A 15,871-nucleotide genomic window follows, 5' to 3' on the forward strand; every position below is an offset into this window, starting at 1 on the left:
CTGGTTATAGAGTTAAATCACATCTAGTCCCTGACTCTGCCAGAGTTCACATTCAGAACTCTGTTAAGATTCTGTTGCAGCATTTTTAACATGCACAACTTTTACAAACACATTTTAATACAATTATCTGCACAAATTAATGTGGCAGTCAAATGACATAAGTTTATTTAGAAAACTTTAGGCAGCCATGCTGGCATATGCCACGCATTCTCCATTTCACATCTCTTGATACAGCTGGAAGTACCTTACAACATCACATGGCGTAATTAAAATCTCCCATGACTATGGTATGGGGTTGGATGGTGAGTGTTTCCAATACTTTTAAATATATGTTATGGGTTTCCTGGGCCATAGAAGGGACCTACAGCTTACAAGGAAGTGGTATGGGATTTTGCCTATGCTGATGTGAACATGGAGAAGTGCAGGTGCATTATCCTATTTGACCAGCCTTGAGGTATATTTATTTTCAACATAAATCAAGACATTTCAATTTGGCATTGCCTAAAAATGCCCTATGAGGAAGGACAATGTGTTAACTAATATTCAAAGCCTAGAAGGGAGAGGTGCAGACCATCCCTGGCAAAGCAGCATGGTCTGCTGACCATCTATTTCCATGCTGAAAAATACTGCACACCCTTAGAATGACACCAGAAACTAAGTCAATTATTAAAGTCAGTCATCTTCTGCTCATATTGTAGAATCATCCTGGGAGAAGGTAAAATGTTCTCAGTGATAGGTTCATACCAGCCTGGAACACATATTCTGAGACGTCCATGATGTCTTTCTCCATATAATCTAGGGATGTATCATACACAACACTGTAAACCACTCCTAGAATTAAACTGGCTTGAACTCCCCAACCAACTTGCCTTTATTCAGCTATCCACCTTACACAACTTTATTTTCAAGCCTACTGCCTGCCTTGCACTAACCACTCTAGTCACACCTTACACATCAAATCGATCCACACGATCAGAAGACAAAAATCTCTTGGCTATCTCAAACCCACAAGAAAACCTGGTCACTCTCTGTATTCATACTCGGTCTCTATACTTTGGAATCCACTACCTCTAGCTACCAGGTCTATGCCTGCACTAACCCATTTCAAAGCCTCTTTAAAAAATCATCCCAAAAATGCATGGTTCTGCTCCTGCATAAAGCCGGCCTAATGCTCAGGTATTCCGCTTTCTGTCACATTTCAATCCCTCAAAGACTGCAAGATCCTAAGGCTCTTCCAACTCCTTCTCTGCTTCTATACCATATCCTTAAGCTACTGCTCAGGCTTTATTGCTTCTATTCTTCTTAACTCTCTCTCACTATCTATCTGCATCACTAACTTTCTGGCTGCTAATTTCCTAACTGAAACTAACATTCTATTTTGCTTGTACTATTACAGTCAATGTCACGCAATGTACTACCTACCTACTACTTTTCTAGACAATTGTACATAGGCTCATAGGTCCATAGGTAGGTATTAGGCTATTGGCCCAAGGGCCTATGCAAGCCTAGCCAACAAGGTTCCCTGGCTTACGCCACCCAAGAAAGTTATTTTCCTGCGCCACTGATGAGCAAAGACACAGAAGTGATCCCCGGGGTGTATTTCCTATTTCCCATCCACTCATCAAGAAGAGTGCTAATGAAGAACTTTGCTTGACATAGATGGGTAGCCTGTTCCAGAGTATGGGAAGTCTCTGTGATAGGAATCTATCCCTCCAGCATGTCCTGTTTATTGTGGTGACAAGGTTTAGGTCCCTAGAGCGTGTAGCTCGGAGGGATTGGGATTTCTTTAGGTGTAGCATGTCCAACAGCTCTGGGTTTGACATAGCTTTATATGTTAGGCAGAGATCACCTCTGAGTAGACGATATGCTACGGAGTAAAGCTGGAGTTTTTTGAGGCGGTCAGTGTAGGGCATTTGTTTGAGTCCAGTAATCCTCTTTGTGAGGTACTTCTGTGGCCTTTCCAGCTGCTGCAGATGTCTTGTGAGGTACATTCCAAAAGGGGCATTGTACTCTATAATGGGTCTAATGAGTGATGAGTAGAGGGTAACGATGACCTCTTTTCTCCTGGACGAGATCCCTTTTATGATGAGGTGTGCCACGTAGAAGGACTTTCTGACTACTGTGGCGATGTGACTATCAAAGGAGAGACTACTGTCCACCTGGGTCCCAAGGTCTCTTATCATGCATTTGGTGTTATGTAGATTTCTGCCTATGTGGTAGTTCATGGGTACAGAGTTTTTACCAAAGGGGATGACACTGCACTTTTTGGCATTGAGCTTGAGGCCATGGCTCTGACACCAGGCATCTGTCTCAGTGAGGCCCTTCAGGAGGATGTCCACATCATTTGGGGACTTGACTATGGCTCCTAGTTTGCAGTCATCTGTGAACTTCGTTAGCCAGAGGCCTTCTGTGTTAGCCTGTACTTCAGAGAAGTAGATACCAAACAGGAGCGGTCCCAGGATGGAACCCTGTGGTACTCCACTTGTCACTGGTTTGAGGTCAGATTTGGAGTCTGCAACTTTTACAGTGTGGGTACTGTCAGTGAGCCAGTTGGCAACCCATCTTGTGATGTAGGGATTTATGCCTAGTTTATTGAGTTTAGCTATAATTCCAGAATGGGGGATGGTGTCGAAAGCCTTGGCGAGGTCAAGATAGGCTGTGTGAACCACTTTACCCTCATCTACGGCTTTGGTGACTGCCTCAAAGAATTCGATCAGGTTCAGGAGGCATGATGTGACTTTCACAAACCCGGACTGGGTGGGATCCAGAGTTTGGAGGTTACCAATGTCTTTGTTTATGAGTTCCATGATGATACGTTCCATGGCTTTGCAGACCAGGCTCGTCAGGCTATTAGGTCTATAGTTCCCAGGATCAGTGGTGGCTCCCCCTTTGTGGAGTGGGATAACTGTTGCTGTGTACCGTTCAGTGGGCACAAAGCTTGATGCGAGGCTATTATTGAAAATGGTGCTTAAGTGGGGAGCCAGTTCATTCTGAAGTTCATGTAAAACGCAGCCTGGGTTGTTGTCTGGTCCCATGGATGCTGTGTTTTTGGCTTTAGAGAGTGCAGCTTTCACCTGCGCAGTTGTGATTACAGGGGCTCTGCATTCTTCCTGTATAGATATGGGCCCTTTAGGGGGTGAGGGGGGGGGTAAAGTTAGCACTAAACCTATCTGCCAGGATGTTGGCAATATCAGTTGGTTCTGTAATTTTCATGCCTTTGTGCTGTAACTCAGAGCAGATCTGGGTGTTGCCATTGAGATTCTTGACATAGCTATAGAATGCTTTGTGGTTGTCCTTTGAATTAGTGGCAATTTTATTTTCGTAGCTAGCTTTGGAGGATCTTATAAGGGATCTCAGCTTCTTACTGAGGCTGACCAGGGAGCTCCTCCACTCATGGGATTTTACTCTCTTTGCAACAGTTTCTTCCTTCTGTTGTACAGTTTGTTTATGGCAGGGGACCACCAGACTGGCTTCCTTTTTTTGGAGGATAGCATCTTAGTTCTGTTTGGGATAGCACGATCCATGCACTCATGTAGGTGCTTATAGAGCGCATTTGTGTAGGATTCAGCAGTTGTAACTGTATTGTCCATCTGCATGGGTGTCATGAAGTTCACTACTTCTGTCTTAAAAAGCATGAAGTTGGCTTTGGAGAAATTTCTTACTGTGGTTTCCTTAATGGGGGGTGGGATGTGGATACCGAGGGTGATTAGCTTATGGTCGGATCGGACCAACGAGGAGTTGACTTCAGGTGTGGAACACCGGTCACTCATGTTGGTAATAACTAAGACTAGGATATTGTTGCCCCTGGTGGGGGTGTGGATAAGTTGATCTAGGGCATTGGAGTTTATGAATTCCAGAAAGCGTTGCACTAAGGAGTTAGTACATGAGTAGTTTTCCCAGTTAATGGTGGGGTAGTTGAAGTCGCCCATTATTAGGGTGTTTGGTTGAACTCTAATATTTTCCAGTACATCAAGAAAAGAGGAGTGGGAATCCTGAGGCATGGTGGGGATCTGTAGCAAGCTACAATTTGGATTGCAGTTTTGCCAAGAGTTAGTTGCACTTGGATAACCTCGGATGCATTATGCTGAGCAACTAGCCTGGTGGTGTGGATATCCTTAATGAATATGGGCACACCCCCACCTTTGGTGTTTTGGTCCAGGTTAGATGGCCGAAAAGTGTGGTATGAGTTATAGCCTGGTAGTGCAGGGGTGCTCTCTAGAGCCTTGAACCAGGTCTCAGTCACTGCACAGATATCGATGTTCTCCATTTTAAGGAGTGCCTCGAGTGAGTGCATTTTGAAATTTAGACTTTTAGCATTGAGTAGCATTACCCTCAGTTTTTGCTTACCTGTTCCTGTTATGGTGGTGAATTTCTTACTTGAACCCTGCCTAAAAAAGGCACTATAGGGGCAGCAGGAGCCTTAGCCAGTATCCGGAATCCTAGGGGCGACAAGTGCAGGCCATCTGTGGCAAAGCATCGTGGTCTATCGACCATGTCATCCCAAGCAGACAGATACTGGATCCCTTTTGAATGACACCAGAAGCTTAGCCAATTGTTGAAATCAATCATTTTGTCCTTGTCCTGCGGTATCGTTCTGGGCGATGGCAGAATGCTACTCAGGGCTAGGGTCATACCTGCATGTATGGTGACAGTGACTATTATTGTCTGTAGTGTTTTAACTGTATCGAATTGTCTAGATGTGTAGTAATATACTGCAACATCTTGTAGCAGTTTGTTCTTTCAACTTATTTTTTGTATAGTATTTCTAATGTAATTTTTATTGTATTAGATTATACTGCACTGTATTGTACTGTACGTGCAGCTTTTCTCCCTGGGCCTCTGCTGAAAATGGGTTCTGTAGACCCAGTCAGACCACCCTGGTAAACAAATGTCAAATAAATAAATGTACATCTCAGGTCATTTACACCCACATGGACTATAAATGAGGCATACTGGTACTTGTGGTTCAATGACCGTACATAATGTGGCCTTGATAAACAACTGACCATGACTTTCTCCCTATTAAGCCTGGTGAGTGGGACATCAATGTGTCTCACAATGAAGTCTCCAATGGCCTGAATGTTGGATTGTGCAGTGGCTTGCCTTATAAACTTAGAAGTTGAGATGTGGCCATATGTGTTGATGTGGGTGTTGTTTTGAAAGAGTGCATTTAGGGCTGCTGACGGTATTTATTATGTGTACTTCATCTAGGAGGTCTTGGGGTTTACGAAGGTTACATTTAAGTGCCTCAGCATATGTGGGTCTGTGTGTCTGCTTTGAACTGTGTGTGATGGGTGCAGCATGTGTACTACTGACACCTGACTGACATTAAAAGTGTTTTTATGTGAGAATCTTGGAAAAGCAAAGCGGCTCCCCACCCAACAGAGATGTCAGCTCCTACTAGGCTCTCTGTTATTCAAACTTCTTAACAACCAAGTCATTTCTCACCTGGCAGACAAGCTAACAAGACCTCCTCCCACATACAGCTTTAGAAGCTTAGCTCCCTACTTATAAGGTCCCTAATCAAAGAATCACTGCATGGACCACAGTTTAATTCTGGGACCCAAACTATGGGACTATCTTCCACCATATCTTAAAAAATCAACAATCTACTCTCAGTTCTGATTTTGACTTAAAGCTTATCTTAAAGAAGTAGCCAAATGTCTATGCCACCTTTCAAACAACATTACCTTATCACTTCTATATCTCTCTGCATCTTACTTCTCACATTCTTTCTTCAGTCTAACCCTAACACTTCGCCATGCATATCCTTTGGCAATTGTACATAACTCTGTATAGCTGTATATATCTTATATTCTTCTGTCAACTGCTGTAAATGTTTCTGTTTGCTGTTCTCTTACTGTATTTTGCCTCTATGCTCTTTATCGCTTTGTACTGATAACTGTACAATCTACTATATTTTGCTACTGGCCCGAACTGAGACTGAAACTGATTCATTGTGATCAGTGCTTTACCCCCAATAAACAAATTCAAATAATTAAATAAATAACCCCCTTGCCTGTCTCTTCCAGTGGTTCATCTGCTAATCAAATGTGGGTCATCTAGGTCATAGTCAGGACTTCATCCCTCTACACCCCAAAGTTAGGCCAACAGATTTCATTTACATGATTAAAATAAGTACCTTGCTTTGAAGGAGTGTAATAGACATTACAGCAAAGTATAAAATGAGTATACAGTAGATATCACTACATTTGTTTCCAAATTTGACACCAGTCTAAATATGAATCAAACAAAGAACTGCATTTGCTCCATAGAGTGGAGTTAAAATATTTATCATAATATTTTATCATCAAGTCACGCCACATATTTCTGAAGCCAAATGTCTGTTAGACTATTAAAGAGTTCCTGCTCTGTGTGCTCTTGACAGAAATGCTGTTTTCATCGTGAGCACCTCTGCTGTTTTCATTACTTATTAGCAGTTGTCTTACTATCTTTATGACATATTTTTTTCTGTATACATCACCAAGTTTTTTTTTTTCAGACTGCAAACATTTCAGCTATATGATTGTTATTCTTCACATTTAATCTGTCATAACTAGTCTGACCAGTTGTTGTTTCCTGCTATCTTGCCCGACTGAAATCTACAACACACACAGGCAACCTTCCATACATGCAGTAATACAAGCAGTTCTCAGGAAGAGTAAATGTATGATGTCTGAGACCATATAACTGAATCACAGTAGCTTGGGCCTTGTTTAGTAAAAACAGGGAAAGGTTTCTGAAATTATTATTTTATGAGTTGATGCCAAATTAAGATAATATGGTACAAAACAGCTAGGCTAGACTATCCTGCACACAGATTTGTTGGGAGTGTGATGTGTGTGTGGTATTTATAGGTTCATAGGTTCATACTAGGCTATCTGCCCTAGGGCATTTATAAGCCTAGCCAGAGTGTGTTTGGCTTTCGCCACCCATTTTAAATTAATTTTGCTATGCCCTTTTTCAAGGTTAGTATACTGTGCCTCTGTCTAACAGTGACAGAAGTGATACCCGGGGTAAACCTATGATCTCCCATCCACTCATCAAGATTCCTCTTGAAGAGAGTCAATGAGGGACTCTGCCTAACCTGGACTGGGATTTTATTCCAGAGTGAAGGGAGCCTCTGGATTATGAATCTGTCCCTCCAGCATGTCCTATTTATTTCAGTGCAGAGGTTCAAGTCTCTCGAGCACGTAGCTTGATGGGATTTGGATTTTCTGAGGTGCAGCATGTCCATTAATTCCGGGTTGGACATGGCTTTATACGTCAGGCATAGATCGCCTCTGAGCAGGCGGTATGCCACTGAGTAGAGCTGGAGTTTCTTTAACTGGGCAGCATATGGCATCTGTTTGAGCCCTTTGATCCTCTTGGTGAGGTACTTTTGGGGTCTTTCCAGTTGCTGCAGGTGTCTGGTAAGGTACATTCCAAAAGGGGCATTGTACTCAATTATGGGCCTGATGAGGGATGAGTAAAGAGGCACGATGACCTCCCCTGATCTAGATGTGAATCCCTTCACGATTAGGTGGGCTATATAAAATGTTTTTCTAACCACTTTGGCCACGTGGTTGTCAAATGAGAGATTTTTATCAACTTGGGTCCCCAGGTCCCTAATTACTTCTTCTGTACTTAATGGATTACCACCTATGTGGTAATTTGTGGGCACTTTATTTTTGCCAAAGGGGATGACTATACACTTTTTGGCGTTTAGCCTGAGGCCATGGCTCTGGCACCAGTTGTCTGTTTCTATGAGGCCCTTTTGGAGGATGGTTGTGTCGGCTGGAGAGTCGATTATGGTGCCCAGTTTGCAGTCATCTGCGAACTTGGTCAGCCACAGTCCTTCCGTGTTGGCCTGTACCTCCGAGAAATATATACTGAACAAGACAGGTCCCAGGACTGAGCCTTGTGGGACGCCACTTGTAACTGGTTTGGAGTCTGACAAGGCTCCAGCAATTCTAACAATGTGGGTTCTGTCCTTGAGCCAATTTGCAACCCATCTAGTGACATAGGGTTTTATATTTAAGCTGGTGAGCTTATCTATAATGCTTAAGTGGGGTATTGTATCGAAGGCTTTTGCAAGGTCCAGGTAGGCTGTGTGGACCACTTTCCCCTCGTCAATGGCCTTGGTGACTGTTTCAAAGAAATCAACCAGGTTTAAGAGGCAGGATCTGCCCTTAACAAGGCCGAACTGGGTAGGATCCAGTATCTGTAGGTCCCCAATATCTTTATTTATGAGGTCCATGATGATCCTTTCCATAGCTTTGCAGCCCAAGCTAGTCAGGCTTATGGGGCGATAGTTTTCAGGATCCGTTGAGGCACCACCTTTGTGGAGAGGGACCACTGTTGCTGTACGCCACTCTTTGGGTACATATCCTGTAGTAAGGCTGAGATTGAACAGTAGTTTTATGTTTGGGGTTTAGCTCTTCTTGGAGTTCATGTAGGATGCAGCCTGGGACACCGTCTGGTCCCATTGATGCTGTGTTTTTTGCTTTGGAGAGGGCGGCTCTTACTTGAGCATCTGAGATGTTTGGGGGGCAGCACTCTGCTGGGATAGATATTTGTCCTTTTGGTGGGGGGGGTTGTGCTGAACCTGTCAGCTAGGATGTTGGCAATGTCTGTGGATTTGGTGTATTTTTTGTCATTTTGGACTAATTCTGAGCATATCTGGGAATTCCCACCCAGGTTCCTAACATAACTAAAGAAAGCCTTGTGATTATCCTTAGTGATTATCCTTAGTGTCCTGTGCAATTTTTCTCTCAAAGCTGGCCTTAGGCCCATAGTTTTTTGCTAATACTGATCAGAGATGCCTTCCCTTTTTGGGATTTTGCTCTATCATGTAGTAGCCTCCTCCTTCTATTGTATAGTTTGTTTATGGCTGGGGTCCACCAGACAGGACGTCTGCCTTTGGAGGATTGGGTCTTGGTTTTATTTGGGATTGCATGATCCATGCATTCCTGAAGGTGTTCATAGAATGCGTTTATAAAGGATTCTGCGGTCTGGGCCGTATTTTCCACAGGCCCAGGGGCTTTGAAGGATTCCACCTAGGTTTTGAGGAGTGTGAAATTTGCTTTAGAGAAGTTTTTCACTGTGGTTTTCCGGGCAGGGGGTGGGGTCGGGATGTGAATATCCAGTGAGATTAGTTTATGGTCTGATCTTACCAGTGAGGGATACACTTCTGGTCTGGAGCATAGAGTCCCCATGTTGGTGATGATCAGGTCCAGTATGCTTTCCCCTCTTGTGGAAGTGGTAACAAGTATGGATGTTGTATGTTATCATTTGAATCTCAACATATGCATAATGAAATTTCCACACACACATTACTTTTGGATTCTTCAAACAGTACAGATTCAGAATTTTCATATAGTAGAGATTCAGATTACATTTGACTGTGTGCTCCACATTCAACAAGTTATGCTGGAATTGTGAATAAATACAGTGTATGCATTTACTGTGGATACCTACTGCTAAAACAAGTTGCTTCTGTCAAGAGTAAAACTCAACATCATGAAGCATCAGCTCAGAGAAAAGGACTATGTATACACAGCTGTAGCAAGCCTTGAAATTCAATGGAACTGTGAAATAGGTAGAAAGAAGTAGAGAACTGCTAAAACATTTGTTGAAAGCTTTACAACTCAAATTATTAAGATTCGCCCAACAGTGACCCACAACAGAGTCCTGTCCAGAAAGAAAAAAAAAATATGACTGTTGGAAGAATGCTGATATTGACATTAGAGAAGCCCAACATTTGAAATCACAGAGTTCAGCAAATTATTTTTATCTGCCAGAAGTAGGATTTAATGATTTTCTTTTTATGGCTGGTATGTGTTTGACATGTTTGTGTTTACACTAACCCACATCTTTACAAGCTGCCAGCACAGCTGGAGCCTAAAGGCAATTTGTAACAAAGTATCAAACATAATTAGCCAAGGTTATGGACACACACAAATGCAATTTGCTCTGTGCAGTCTGAAGAACACTGCCCTTGAATTTGTTATTAAAATGTGTGTCCACTTTAAAAAAATAAAAAAGTGTGTTTACATCTACAACAAGGCATATCTTATATTGTAAATCATAACTGGTAATCTAATTTAATAGTATATGTGATGGTTTTGTGGGAAATGTGTTTCAGTAAGTTATGATTCTCAAAACAAAATGTACAACTTTATCAAACTCATAAAGACAGTTTTTTGTGAATCTAGTTGTAAAGCAAATAGAAGTACCATGACATAAATTTTGAGTAAGTGCCTTCTTTTTAGCCTTCTTCCTTATCTTACATATGTTTCTTCTCACCATTTGGATCAAAGCTTTTCTATGCTCCTTACAGCTATAATAATTCAACTTTTCAAATGTTTTAACAGGCTTCTTAAAATACTTCAGCTGGGTTTTAGGAATTCAGGACATGATTATGAGAGCTAGAATATGGCATGGGGTATCTTTGTCTTAAGGGTTGTATTCAAGAAATGTTTTATTCCTAATGATAACATGCTCCTGTTTTTTGTCTCATGACTTCCCGTCTCCAGTATCCCAGTACAGCCTCTGCGTGCCTACTGCTAAAGTTCCAGATGTCATGGGGACAACCACTATGGTGGTACTAAAGTGCTTTCTTTTATAGAGTTTTGAAAACCCTTCTGTAGTCACTGGTAAGTCCTTATATTACAATCAACATAATCATGATATGAATTACAATCATAAACATTTATCTGCTCAGGTAGAGTCGTGAATATGTCATATCTGGGTAGAAAGGCGCAGAGAAGGGTATGTTGCTGGCTTTCAGACAAATGAGCTCCTGAACATATAACAATGCTACAGAAAGGGAAATCTGTTGGAATGGATTGAATTCCGGATCCTTACCACTACTACCCCCATCTGTGGAGGCTGAACTGAAACCACTGCCTCCAAATGTAATGCAAGTAGCACCAAAGAGATTTGAATCCCACTACTACCAAGCAACGGTGAAACAAAAGCAGAAAAAGTGCACACAGATCTGTTTCAATAATTAGTTTACAAAGTACTATCTCGATCCCAGACCGTAAAGAGAATGTAGACCTGAGTATTTGTCCTGGCCCTCTCAGGCTCCTAACTCTTGTAAATTTCTTTTCCTGTCTCTCTTCCCAATCTTTCCTAACCTCTTCTGATTAAATCTTATAGTTATCATGCAATATTTTATGTGCCCCACTAATTATCCCTTTTTTAACAGCAGCTTCTTTTCTACATTCAACTAAAATCCCACCAGAGAAGGCCTTTCACCTAAGAATCCCCTTCCCATTTCTGTCTGTGAGCCAATGTCTGCTGATGCTCTTTAATTCACAATAACTGTCTTTCACACAAAGTATTATTTTTATACAGACACAAACACAACTCACAGAGAAGGTTAATAAAATTCTCCATTTCCCCACAGTTATCTTTCTGGCTTGGTAGTACTGCCACTACTATTGAAGATATCAAAGACTTCTAGCAACCTGCTGGTCTTAAATCAAGCTATATATGATACACCGTTAGCAGTTCTTTCACTGGTAGTAGGGCTAAGTAGTCTCATAAAGAGACATATGCCACACAGCTGGTTAACTAACAGTGTAAATAATGACTACCCTCTTCTTTGATAAATAACATTGCCTAAAACATCCTTATACATAAATACCTGCCACAGCAACTTAAATGTAAATAAATGAACTTTATTTAGCCTCTACAGTTACTCTCCTTCCCTCTCCTGCAACAAACTTATCCTATCTATTAGAAATATAAACCATCCTCAATAATTCAAAAATGCTCTCAAAGAATTCCTAATAAACTTCTGGACTTGCCACTGTAAACATCCTCCTTGAACCTTTTAACTGTATCTCCATCCAGCCTACCTTCCATCCCCTTTCACAACTTCACCACCTTAAAAACCTCACTTCTCTCCCCTTACCTCTCTCATCCTTTCTCTCTACTTCTTTTAAACCTCCCTTCATGCTTAATATCACCCCTGACTACAACAGCTAAATCTTTTTTTTAATTTCTCCAAATCTTTTGGGTTTCTAATACAGTGACAGGAATGGACCCCATTCCTAAGTCAAAATACGATTAAAGTTCACAAAATTAATATTGTTTCACTCTTTGATGTCAGCCAAAAGTGCTCTTTGCAGCACCCGCAATGTGTCCAGTAATGACTCCTTCTGCAATTAGTATGGCGTTACATGTATAGGTAACATATCTAAATATGATTGTAGACTCCTTTTTTATAAGACCCGTTGCTCCTACTACTATTGGAACTATCTGAGCATCTTTCTTCCATAGTACTCTAGCTTCTGCTTGCAAATCCTGATATTTTATGACTTTGTGTCTCTCTATATGCAGGACACTGTAGTCACTAGGTGTGGTGATTTCAATGATCAATGCTACTTTTGTCGTCTTTTCTTGGACCACTATATCTGGTTTTCTAGCATCTTTCTTTTGAACTGTTGGCAATGGATGATCCTATGTGATGTAGACTTCATCATTTTATATGATGCTTTGTGGCTCATGTTTCCAGTGTCCTTCAGCCACTTCAGTACCATATTGTTTGCACATTCACCAGTGCAACAGTCTAGCCACATTATTATGCCTTTCAGTATACAGTCCTTCTGCCATTAGTAGGTTGCAACCAGCAAAGAGGTGTGCAACTGTTTCCAATTCTGTTTTACAAAACCTACATTTGTCTGTTTCTCCCACATGTTCAATGTACTTTGTAAACCAATGTGTACATAGCCCACTATCTTGTGCCACCAATATTAACCTTTAATCTCTTGGTTTGAATTCGCCTCTCCTTAACCATGCCTGCGTCGGTTCCTGATCAACATGAGGTTCTTCCAAAAGTTTTCTATACTTGCAGCTATATTTATGCATTTTCCATATTTCTTGCCTTCTCATCTGGTCCTTCACTTTATATTCTTTCTTTTGTTTTTTTGGCACATTCAGTTGTTACCTGTTTTTAACCCACTTGTGGTTTGATTTCCATTCCTGCTTGATGCCGATATGCTTCAGCTAGCCTAAGCAGTGAAGTCATCTTACATTTATTCTCCTCATGTTTCAAAATTTTCACTACGTTTGGGTCATGTAAGGTCAGCAAATATGTGTGGAGTCCCATGACTGCAGATCTGTACATGTAGTCAATTTCAAGGAGACCTATCCCTCCTTCAGAACTGGGAATGTATAATCTTGGTATGCACTGATTTTTATAAATCATTCGGTGAGCATGAAACATCCTTACTATTTTCCTATCTAATCTATCCAGTAAACTTTGGGGCCAGTCAATCACTCTAAAACTGTAAGTTAGGACAGGAAGAGCAAATTGGTTTATAGCTTGGATTTTCTTCCTAGATGTCAAAGCTGTTTTCTGGATTAATTTAAGTCTTCTGAAGTACTCCTTACTAAGTTTTATTCGCATTTATTCATGTTTTATTGTTGATCCTTCATCATTTCCCAAATATTTATACACCCCCTCTTGCTCAAGTTCTTTTATATTGGGCCTGCTTTCATTCACTGAAAACATATTTCACTGAATGTCAATTCACTCACACCAAATCGCTGAAAGCTCAAATCACTGAAAACTCATTTCACCGAATCTCATTTCACTGATGCAATCTGATGGTCATGCTGCTCAATGCTAGAAGTCTAACTCTCAAAATGCACTCACTCAAAGCACTCCTTAAAATGGAGAACATTGACATTTGTCCTGTAACAGAGATCTGTTTCAAGGCAGCAGAAAGCACCCCTGCACTACCAGACTATAACTCATTCCACACCATTCAACCCCAGAACTTGGACCAAAGCTCCAAAGATGGTGGTGTTTCCATATTCATAAAGGATGCGCACACCTCCAGACTGGTAGCCCAACATAATGCATCAGAGATACTTCAGGTGGAGCGAACATTGGGTAAGACAGCAATTCAGGTCGTAGCCTGTTATAGGTCCCCAACCATGTCCCAAGACTTACACTCCACATTCCTAAGCACCCTGGAGAATATTAGGGTCCAACCAAACACTCTCATACTGGGCGAATATAACTACCCCTCCATTAACTGGGAAAACTACTCATGTACCAATATACTTGCCCAATGTTTCCTGGAATTCATTAATTCCAATGCCCTGGACCAGCTCAATCTTACCCCCCACTATAGGTAGTAACATCCTTGACTTGGGCATTACTAACATGGGTGACCATTGCTCTATACCAGTAGTCATCTCCTCCCTGGTTAGATCCAACCACAAACTAATCACCATGGAAATCCACATCCCCCCACAAAGGTAACCACCATGAAAAGCTTCTCCAAAGCTAACTTTGGGCTCCTAAAAACAGAGGTGGCTAACTTCACGGCAGCCATGCAAATGGGGAAGAGTTGCATGGCCGCCAAATCATACACCATTGCACTGTAAGAACACGTCCACAAATGCATGAATCTCGCCATACTCAATAGAACCAAGATGCTCTCTTCCAAAAAAAGGAAGCCAATCTGGTGGTCCTCTGCCATAAACAAACTCTACAACAGAAGGAGGAAACTGATGCGGAATAAGGTGAAGTCCCAAGACTGAAAAAACTCCCTTATCAGCCTCACCAAAAAGTTGAGATCCCTCATCAAATCCTCTAAAGCTAGCTATGAAAACAGAATTGCAACAGATAGTAAAGACAACCACAAGGCCTTCTATAGTAATGTAAAGAGTCTCCATGGCAATACCCAGATTTGCTTTGAGCTACTGCACAATGGTACCTCCTATACTGAGCCAACAGATATTGCCAATATACTGGCCGACAGATTCAGTGCCAACTTTACCTCTCTCTTCCCCCTAAAGGGCTAATCACAATATCAGTAGATTGCCAGGCACCCAGTATTACTGCTGCACAGGTTAAAACAGCACTGTCCAAGGCCATGAATACAGCTTCTATGGGACCTGATAATATCCATGGCTGTGTTCTACATGAACTACAGAGTGAACTGGCACCTCACCTGTGTGCCATGTTCAATCACAGCCTCACCTCAGGCTTTGTCCCTACCAAATGGTACACTGCTATAGTCATCCCTCTCCACAAAGGAGGAGTGACTACAGACCCTGGGAACTATCGCCCCATTAGCCTGACAAGTCTGATATGCAAAGCTATGGAACACATCATCATGGACCTAATAAACAAGGATATAGGGAATCTCCAAACTCTGGATCCCACACAGTTTGGTTTTGTGAAGTGTAGATCATGCCTGCTCAACTTGGTCGACTTCTCTGAGTCAGTTATCAGAGCTGTGGATGAAGACAAGGTGGTTCATATAGCCTGCCTTGATCTGGCCAAGGCTTTTGATACCATTCCCCACTGAGGAATCATAGAAAAACTCACTAAGCTAGGCATCAACCCCTATATCACTAGGTGGGTTGCAAACTGGCTCAGAGATGGAACACACAGTGTGAAAGTAGCTGACTCCAAGTCAGACTGCTGACCAGTCACGAGTGGAGTTCCACAGGGATCAGTCCTGGGTCCTCTCCTGTTTGGTATCTACTTTTCAGAAGTCCAGGCCAACACGAAGGGACTCTGGCTGACAAAGTTCACAGACAATTGCAAGTTGGGAGCCATTATTAACTCCCCAAGTGATGTTGACATCCTACAGAAAGGCCTCACTGAGACCAACGACTGGTGTCAGAACCATGGCCTTAAGCTCAATGCCAAAAAATGTGTTGTCATCCCCTTTGGAAAAAACCCAGTTCCCATGAATTACCACATTGATGGTAGTCCACTGAACACGGAATGCGTTATAAGAGATCTGGGAACACAGCTTGACAGCAACCTCTCTTTTGACCACCAAATTGCCACTGTGGTCAGAAAATCCTTCTATGTGGCACATCTCATTACTAAGGGTTTTGCATCCAGGAA

The sequence above is a fragment of the Protopterus annectens genome, chromosome 6.part0 (assembly GCF_019279795.1).
Source record: "Protopterus annectens isolate FY-2018-M chromosome 6.part0, PAN1.0, whole genome shotgun sequence".
NCBI lineage: Eukaryota > Metazoa > Chordata > Ceratodontiformes > Protopteridae > Protopterus > Protopterus annectens.